At 50.4% G+C, this 9,274-nt stretch overlaps 1 pseudogene; it reads left to right on the plus strand.

Moving 5' to 3' along the window:
* Positions 1-181: 181 nt before the first annotated feature.
* LOC136463330 (eukaryotic translation initiation factor 4B3-like) lies at positions 182-1,778 on the plus strand (annotated as a pseudogene).
* The last annotated feature ends 7,496 nt before the right edge of the window (positions 1,779-9,274 follow it).

The following is a 9,274-nucleotide window of genomic DNA, read 5'->3' on the forward strand; positions in this document are numbered from 1 at the left end:
AAGATCCAAACAGTTTCTTCAGACGTTTAGGAGTATACGAGATTGCAATGCCAAACACAGCTTAAATCCGATCCGGGTCCGTTTTTGGTTTGCCTTCTGTACCGGAAGTCCACGGGCCCAGTCCATGCTAAAAAACACGGGCCCGCCCGCGCCAGCCTCTCGTACCCTAGACAATCCCCTCTCAACCCCCAAGCGCGGCAGACGCACGCGAGAGCGCCACCGCACGCCACCAACAAACGCGAGGGCGCCGCCGCACGCAGATATGGCCGTCGCTTCCGCGTGGGCCAAGCCTGGCTCTTGGGCCCTCGCCGCCGAGGAGCAGGACGAACTGCCCCCGCTGGCGCCGCCCGTCGTCCCCGCCGATGACTTCCCCGACCTCGCCACCGCCGCCACCACCAAGGTCCCCAAGAAAAAGAAGGCCCAGCCCATCCCTCTTGCCGAGTTCAACACGGGCAAGTACGTTCTGCACTCCTCTCGCAGGCCCGCCTCCGAAGAGATTCCCGACCTCCCCAAGGGTCCCCGCGAGCGCACCGAGGAGGAGCTCGCGAACACTCGCGGCTTCGGGGGCGCGCGCTGGGGCGGTGCCGGAGGAGGTCCCCGTAGTTCCGACGAGCCGCGGCGCGGGGGATGAGACCGCGAGGACATCGGCCCGTCGCGCGCAGATGAGGCTGACGATTGGGGTGCTGGCAAGAAGCCCTTAGAGAGGAGGGAGAGGATGGGAGGATTTGGCGTGGATTCGTCGGCGTCACGCGCTGATGATGTCGAAGACTGGGTGTCCACGAAGAGGACGGCTGTTGCCCCATTCCCTGAACGCAGGGAGCGCGTCGGTGGGGGTTTCGGAGGCGACTCGCACTCTCACGCTGATGACTCCGCAAGCTGGGTTTCCAACAAGAGCTCTTCTGTGCCACTGCCACCCCCACCTGCTGACAGCAAGAGGGGTGGGCCAGTTTGGGGTTTCAACAGAGATGGTAGTGCTGATGCTGATTCTTGGTGTAGGAGGGAGGAGATGAGTAATGTTGGTGGCAGCCGGGCTGGTCGGCCCGGTCTCAATTTGCAAAAGCAGACGTTGCCTCTTTCGAATTGCACTGATGGAGATAAGTTGGATAATACAGATGGGAATGAGGATAACAAAGAGAAGGGAGAGCAGATACCAAGAAGCAAGTCTTCAAACCCGTTTTGCGCAGCCCGCCCTCGTGAGGACGTCCTTGCTGCGAAGGGGCAGGACTGGAGGGAAGAGCCTAAAGTGGATAAGTTAGAGATTCAACCGAGAGCTAGATCTTCCAACCCATTTGGAGTTGCTCGCCCACGTGAGGAGGTTCTTGCTGAGAAGGGGGAGGATTGGAGGAAGATTGATGAGAAACTTGAGGTGATGAAGGTGCGGGAGGCACTGCTGGAGAGGTCCTTTGGGTGGAGGGGTTCCCCAGCTGTAGGAGAGAAGAATGGGAGTGCTCAATTACCAGTAACTCGGGCTAAAAGAGCTGGGAAGAAGCCTGATGCAGTTGCAGCTGCAAACGAATCTGAGGAAGGGTTTGACAATTGATATGATCCTACTTGAACTTTGATTTGTTCTGATTTTTTGACCTCTTGCATGCGTATCTTAGTAGCCATGGTTGGTCAGATCCTAAGGTTTCTTTTTTGTGTTTACTCTATGTTCTGGAAACTTTCTTATTGTTCAATTAAGTTGTTTCATGAGATGGCCATTTTTAGTCTTAGCTAGCATTGTTGTCCCTGTCCTTGTGATTACATAAGGGAATAAAATAAGCGCTAACATGTTCTGATGTTCATATTCTTTTCTTTTATGGATGTATGGATTGTTATCAGTTGCTTACATATGGCCTTTAAGTGAGGTATTAGTTAACATGCTGGAGTTTTTATTCAGGTGTAAAGTAAAAGGTGGTGTAGCTGTTATATTAACTACATCCTAGTTAATAAGAAACAAGTTATATTCACATGAAAGATAACGATTTAACTGGTCATGGTTGTTATTGTCTACTCAAGAAGGCTATTGTTTATATGATCCATGATTGAGTGGCTGGAACATACATTCTTTAAGTATACCTGTAATTGGGTATAATGATGTTTATCTAAATGGTAATGAGATAAATGTAAATTCCAAAAGCTAAAAATGTTAAAAAGGAAAAAAAGGTATGCCTTGTCTCATTTCCTTGGTTTAAGATGTACTGAGGAACAGATATCCAGATAACATTTGATGGTTATCATGTGTTAGAAGTCTATAATTCTAGTCTGTGAATACTTTTGGGATCTGAGTTTGAAAAGAAGCATCTATATCTGAATTCTGTTTTCTCTTTTTCTGTTAGCATAAAGTTTAGGGTTTTAAAAATTGTACTTGGAGCTGTTACACTATAATTTCCAATCCTTAAATCAAGCAATTTGCAAAGTGGGGTGCTATAACTTATTGTGACCCTGAGTCCAAACTATTGTTATTACAAGCTTTAATCTTTTAATTAATCTTACACAATGTTATTGACAGACAGAAGCCACATTATCATATCACTATCTCATTAAATTTTCCATAGTAAACCTGTGTGTAGAATAGTGATTTACTGTTCAGGTGAAAACTCAAAATTTGAATTTTGGAAGAAGGCAATGTTGCATGTGCCGTGTCTTCTCTCCATAATTATCTTTGTTAAAATTTGGTATTAATGCTTCTTGTTAGAATAAATGCACATGATGTTTAGTAATGTAATACAATGTTGGCTCACAGGATTACTAGCTCATGTGAGTGACTCTTGTCGAGCACCCGCTAGTGTTGCTGGGCACCCACTAGCCGTGCCGACCACAAACAAGCGTTGTCCATCCCACACACTGTGGCTAGAGCTAGAAGAAGAAGGGAGAACAGAGCATGCACATACATTACAAGACATCAGCGTTGACCGAAGCCCTGTATGGGAGATGGTAAATCTGAACTCTCTTTACTGAGTTGTCGTGGTAGTCTATTTATACAACTCTATCCATCTAATCCTAGTACAGCTGCCCTGCTACAACAGTGACTAGATAACATACATGACTGACTCTGCGTCGGCCTCTGTATGTGCCTACAGTGCTGTAGGTGAGCCGTGCAGCGCCTACACCTGCAGCGCTACAGTAACACAGCAGGGGGTCTTTCAGCGTCGTCTTCCCTTGCTGTGTTCACACAAGGTAGCAGTAGATTATCTAACAATCTTTCTCTAATCCTACTGTAGGCACAAGACCGCACAATCTTCCCCTAATCCTCTCTGGGATCCTTCATGAAGCGACTGACGTAGCCCACGACGAACGTAATGTCCGGTTTTGTGTGGACTAGGTAGCGCAGACCGTCGACGATGCTCCGGTAGAGTGTTGCATCCACCTTCGTCGCGGTACTGGCCTTCGTCAGCTTCATCCGCTCCTCCATCGGAGTCACGCATGGCTTACACTCAGCCATGCCGCTCCTCTCCAACAGCTTAGAGGCATACGCACTCTGACCGAGCATGAGTTCCTCCTTCCCCTGTTTTACCTCGATGCCGAGGTAGTAGGAGAGTGCGCCGAGATCGCTCCTTTGAAAACGAGCCGCCATCTCACGCTTGAAGCTGTTGATGTCCTTCGTGCGCACGCCAGTGACGATCAAGTCATCCACATACACGCCGACGTCGAGCTCCTCCTTCCCCCGTTGTCATGTGTAGAGTGCGTGCTCGGTTGTGCACCTCTGAAACCCAAGCTTATCCAGCGTGGCGTCAAGCTTAGCGTTCCATGCTCGTGGGGCTTGTCGCAACCCGTAGAGCGCCTTGCGCAGTCGGAGCACCCTATGCTCCTCTCTCTTGACGGTAAAACCTGGAGGTTGCCTGACGAAGACCGTTTCCGCTAGTTCGCCGTTGAGGAAGGCCGATTTAACATCCAAGTGATGGACGCGCCAGTCCTTTGCTGCTGCTAAGGCTAGTAGCAAATGGACCGACTCCATGTGCGCTACTGGCGCAAAGACCTCCTCGAAGTCTATGCCCTCGCGTTGTACAAAGCCTCGGGCGATGAGGCGCGCCTTGTGCTTAACAATGGCGCCGAGCTCGTCCCGTTTGACCTTGTACACCCACTTCAGGCTGATCGAACGACATCCTAGAGGTGGATCGACGAGCTACCATGTCTCGTTTTCCTCGATCGCCTTCATCTCCTTCAATATCGCCCGTTGCCAGTTTCTGTCCCGCTTGGCCAGCGTGAACGTGGGTGGTTCCTCTGCATTGATGAGTTGCAGCTTTGCGTCATTGAGCAGCCGACCAGCCAGTCCTGAGGGTCCTGTGCCATCGATGATGTCATGCAGCCTGTAGAATCGCACCTTCTTACCTTCGTGGTAGGCGTCCATGAACTCATTGATGTCACTTGGAGGTGAGGTGAACTCGATCGGCATCGATGAAGTTCCCTGTTCCACCAAAGTGCTCGGCATAGCAGCTTGAGTGCTCGGCACCCTGGTTACAGTGCTCGGCACTACTTCTGGACAGCTCGTCATTACTCCTGCAGTGTTCAGCCACACTAGGAGTGGCCAGCCTCACTCTTGGAGTGGTCGGCATCACTGCAAGACGTCTTGTCTCTACCACCGGAGTGCTCGACACCTGTCCTGGAGTGGTCGCCACCACTACAGAACCTTCCGACACCACTCCTGGCATGCTTGGCATCCCTCTCGGAGTCCTCAGCACTCTTCTCGGAGTGCTCAGCATCCCTCCCGAAGTGCTCGGCACTGCCCTAGGAGTGCTCGGCTCTACCATCGGAGTGCTCGGCACTCCTCCCGGAGTGCTCGGCACCTCTTTCCCAGCGTCTCCACCACCGTGGATGACCAAGTGCTCGACGATGAAGGTGCTGGTGAAGCCGCCAGCGTCCCCCGTGCTCGGACTGCTCTAGTCCCAAGCCGTCTCCTCGTCGAACACGACGTCGCGCGAGACAAGCACCTTGTCTCCACGTGGGTCGTAGAGCCAGTACGCCTTGGTACCCTCCGCGTAGCCCAGGAACACCATGGGTGTGCTCCTGTCCTCCAGCTTGGTGGGGTTCGGCTTCATCTTCCTAACGTGACCGATGCAGCCGAATGTCCGAAGGAAGGACACGCTCGGCTTGTGTCCATATGAAGCTTCGAACGACATCTTGCCCGTCAGGGCCTTGGTCGAAGAGCGGTTGAGGATGAACACCGTCGTGGTCATCGCCTCTCCCCAGAACCTTGTCGGCATGCCTTTGCCCTTCATCATGGATCGGGCCATGCCGACCACCGTCTGGTTCCACCTCTCCACCACGCCATTCTGTTGTGGCGAGTACGGCGCAGTGTGGTGTTGCCCCACACCCTGATCCACGCAATACGCAGTGAACTCCACCGAAGTGAATTCATCGCCGCGATCAGTCCTCAGCACGCGGAGCTTCTTGTCACTCTTGGCCTCCGCGCGCATCTTGAACTTCTTGATCGCCACCGCTGCTTCGTCCTTGCTCGTCAGGAGTTGCACCCACATGTAGCGACTGTAATCATCCACGAGCAGGAGAAAGTACCACCGACCACCGTTTGTAGTAGGCGTGATCGGCCCACAGAGGTCGCCGTGGACAAGCTCAAGAGCGTCCTTCGTGTGATACTTGGCCGCCTTTGGGAAAGGTAGCCTCCTCTGCTTCTTGGCCAGGTAGCTGTCACATAGCTCGCCTCCATGCTTGATGTGGGGTAGCCCTCGGACCATCTTCTCCTGCCGACCAAGCACGTCAAAGCTGAGATGTCCGAACCGGGCATGCCACATCCATGGTTCCTCGGAGTGCCTTGCCGCCAGGCACACCGGTTGCTCTACCTTCAGGTCGAGCAAGTACAACCGGTTCAGGGACCTCTTCACCTTAGCAAGAAGTCACTGCTCCCGGTCCCTGATCCTAAGCACTCCATCCTTGATCAGTACCTCGCTACCGCGCTCATCCAGCTGACCAATGCTGATGATGCTAGAACGCAGCTGCGGGATGTAATATACATCCGTTAGCGCGCTGTGCTCCCCATTCTGGCACTTGAAGATGATGGTGCCGCGCCCTTGGATAGCCACCATTGAGTCGTCACCAAACTTCACCGTACCGGTAACATCGTCGTCGAGCTCGGAGAAGGATGCCTTGGAGCCCGTCATGTGGTTGCTGGCACCGGAGTCCAGACACCACCGCTACTTCTGGTCGGCGCCCACACGTCCTAGGTGAACTTGGGCGCGTGGTTCGTCAAGGTTAACAGTCTTCAGGGCCTTCCCAGGTCCTTCCACCGTCCACGCCTCTTCCTTCTCCTCGGCCTTGACGTCGTGTAGTGCACAGAACGTCACCATCAGGATAGTGGCCTCATCCTCATCATCAGCTTGCGCCAGATGAGCTTCAGCCTTCTTCTGCTACTTGCGATTTGGGCATTCCGTGTCTAATGGCCCATCTTCCCGTAGCGTCGACAGACGTTGGAGTCGACTTGCTTCTTCTTCTCCGAAGAAACCTTGCCATGACGCTTGCCATTGCCACCGCGGCTGGAGGACGCTGCCTTCCTGGAGTTCCTCCGAGCAGCCCACTCCTCTTCCATCAGTAGGAGTTTCTCGCTGTCCTTTGTTGCTATCGCCTGCTCCAAGCGCTCGTCCACCACCCGCAGACGACCTGTCACATCCTCACTGGGGAGGGTGGATAAGTCTAGCATCGTCTCTATGGAGAGCGATATGGATGTACTTTGTCGGCACGGAGTGGAGGTACTTGGAGACCGCCTTCTCTTCGTCGATGGTGACGCCGTGGCTCTTCAGCTTGCTGATGAGCATCTATGGGCGGAGGGAGAAGTCCTCCACCGTTTCACCATCCTTGAACTTGAGGTTGGCGTAGTCCTACTTTAGAAGCTAGGCCGTCGCCTTCTTTGCGTGGTCGGAACCGACGTGCATAGCCGCAATAGCCTCCCACGCCTCGTTAGACGAGCTCTTCGCCCCCAATGACTCCCTATACTCCGTCGATACAGCAGCAAGGATAGCCTCCAACGTTGACATGTCATCTTCTTCATTGTCGGTGCCCTTGTCAATAGCATTTCAGAGCCGTCAGGCTCTGAGCTTGACCTTCATGGTCACCGACCACTCTCCATAGTTGGTGCGAGTCAGCGTTGACCAACTAGTGCCGCTGACCTCCCGCACCGTGCTAACAACGACCTCCGGTCGTGGCTAGGCAACCACAGCAGTGCCACTACTGTCGCCCATCTCTGAACCGCCCGTCATCGTCAGCGGTTAGTCTAGTGATGGTGCTTGTACGACTCTGATACCACTTGTTGGCCCACAGGATCACCGGCTCAGGTGAGTGAACCACTCACCAGTCTTGCCAAGCACCCGCTAGTGTTGCCGAGCACCCACTAGCCATGCTGACCACGAACAAGCGTTGTCCGTCCCACACACTATGGCTAGAGCTAGAAGAAGGGAGAACAGAGCATGCACACAGTACCAGACACTAGCGTTGGCCGAAGCCCTGTATGGGAGATGGCAAATCTGAACTCTCTTTGTTGAGTTGTCGTGGTAGTCTATTTATACAACTCTATTAATCTAGTCTCAGTACAGTTGCCCTGCTGCAACAGTAACTAGATAACATACAGGATTGACTCTGCGCCGGCCTCTGTATGTGCCTATAGTGCTGCAGGTGAGCCATACGGCGTCTGCACCTACAGCGCCTACAGTAACACAGCAGGGGGCCTTTCGGCGCCACCTTTCCTTGATGTGTTCACACAAGGTAGCAGTAGATTATCTAACATACAAAGCATTTTGTCAAATTGGGCAATAACACAGTGGAGTAACAATGTTATTTTTTATTTTCATTTGTGCAAAGGGGTATCTTTTGGTTTATGCAACGACATGGTAACATGTGATTGTTTGTGACTTCTGACTAAGAACCGATTGCTTTACATCTTTTTACCACATTTAGTTCTGTTGCATTTGAGACAGCAATGTCTTTGTGATCTATAGCAACTTCACTAGATCTTTTGTATTGTATCTCTTATAAGTTGTGTAAGTTGTTTTTAGAAGAGTATCTTAAAATTAATACATAATATTATAGAGCATTGATACAATAATATATTATCTAAAACTTGTGTCCTATAGGGATAGTGGAGAGGGGTTCTCTCTTTAAAAATTATAGGTACATGAGATGAGATGGGAGACTTGCTACAGCACTCCATCTCCTAAAATGATACTTTTAGAATCTGTTTGGATCATAGCTAGATTACTATAATTTAGATTATACACGGGACTATTTGCTGGCACGAAAATGCATTGACACACAGCAAGCCGAAAGGATCTGCTTAGGATGAGCCCAGAGATCCGCTTGGCTTCAACGTAGGGTTAACCGATCCTGCGAATTCCTCTCGAGGTGTGCCAGTCAATTTGACCGGCAATTGATAAGGAGAGAAAGTTTATCAGTAATTTAAGGTGGAATATGCTGGTCTTTGCCTAGACAGTTCCAAGTGTGCCGCTTCGGGAGCAGCCAAACGAGAAAATCAACTAAATAGTCGATACACACAGAAATCGGTTATTACGGACAGTAGAACTTATGGATCGTGCTTGATTTTATGTTGATAAGTACAATGCCCGCATATATAAGTAAAATCATCAGCTAGGTGGATATTACCAGTATAAATTATTGAGCCAAAGAATCTAACAAGAAAAGATATAGCATGCGAACAAATCGACTGTCTAATACAAATAGATCTACAAATGCTCTAAATCTAATCTATTACCATTAACAGAGATGTTCGACCGGATCGATGGCAGCTACGATGATAATAACAAACTAAAACTGAAGAATCCGCAAAACCATCTACCCTTCGACAGGCTTTTCGAAAGACATGCTATACGTGAAGGCTCAGGTGAATCGGCTAAAATAACCGATTCGGGTGAAAAGGGACTACAGCGTGAGAACAATCGACTATTTTACTTGGACAAACCTATGGACTCATCAGATCTAACCTACTATCTCTAACAGTGGGGTTCAACCGGATCAATGCAGCTGTGATAAAGACAACAAATCAAACCTTTAAAGTAAACAGATCTATTCACGTTCAACAGAATTATATAAACACACTATAGGCGTTAACGCATAGGTGATCGGCTATTTAGCCGATGCAGGCATAGCAAACAGTTAAGGTCATGCCTGATCGAAAACAAATCTACCAACTAGCATCCTCCAATCTAAAGTGCTATCAGTGGAGATCGACTGGATCGTTACAGCCATAATAGTGAATCATAGATCATATTTAACTAGCCAACAAACCTCTTCAAGATCATGCGTGCCTTAACCGCGTACTATGCACGATTAAGAT

Source organism: Miscanthus floridulus, chromosome 7 (assembly GCF_019320115.1).
Source record: "Miscanthus floridulus cultivar M001 chromosome 7, ASM1932011v1, whole genome shotgun sequence".
Classification (NCBI taxonomy): domain Eukaryota; kingdom Viridiplantae; phylum Streptophyta; class Magnoliopsida; order Poales; family Poaceae; genus Miscanthus; species Miscanthus floridulus.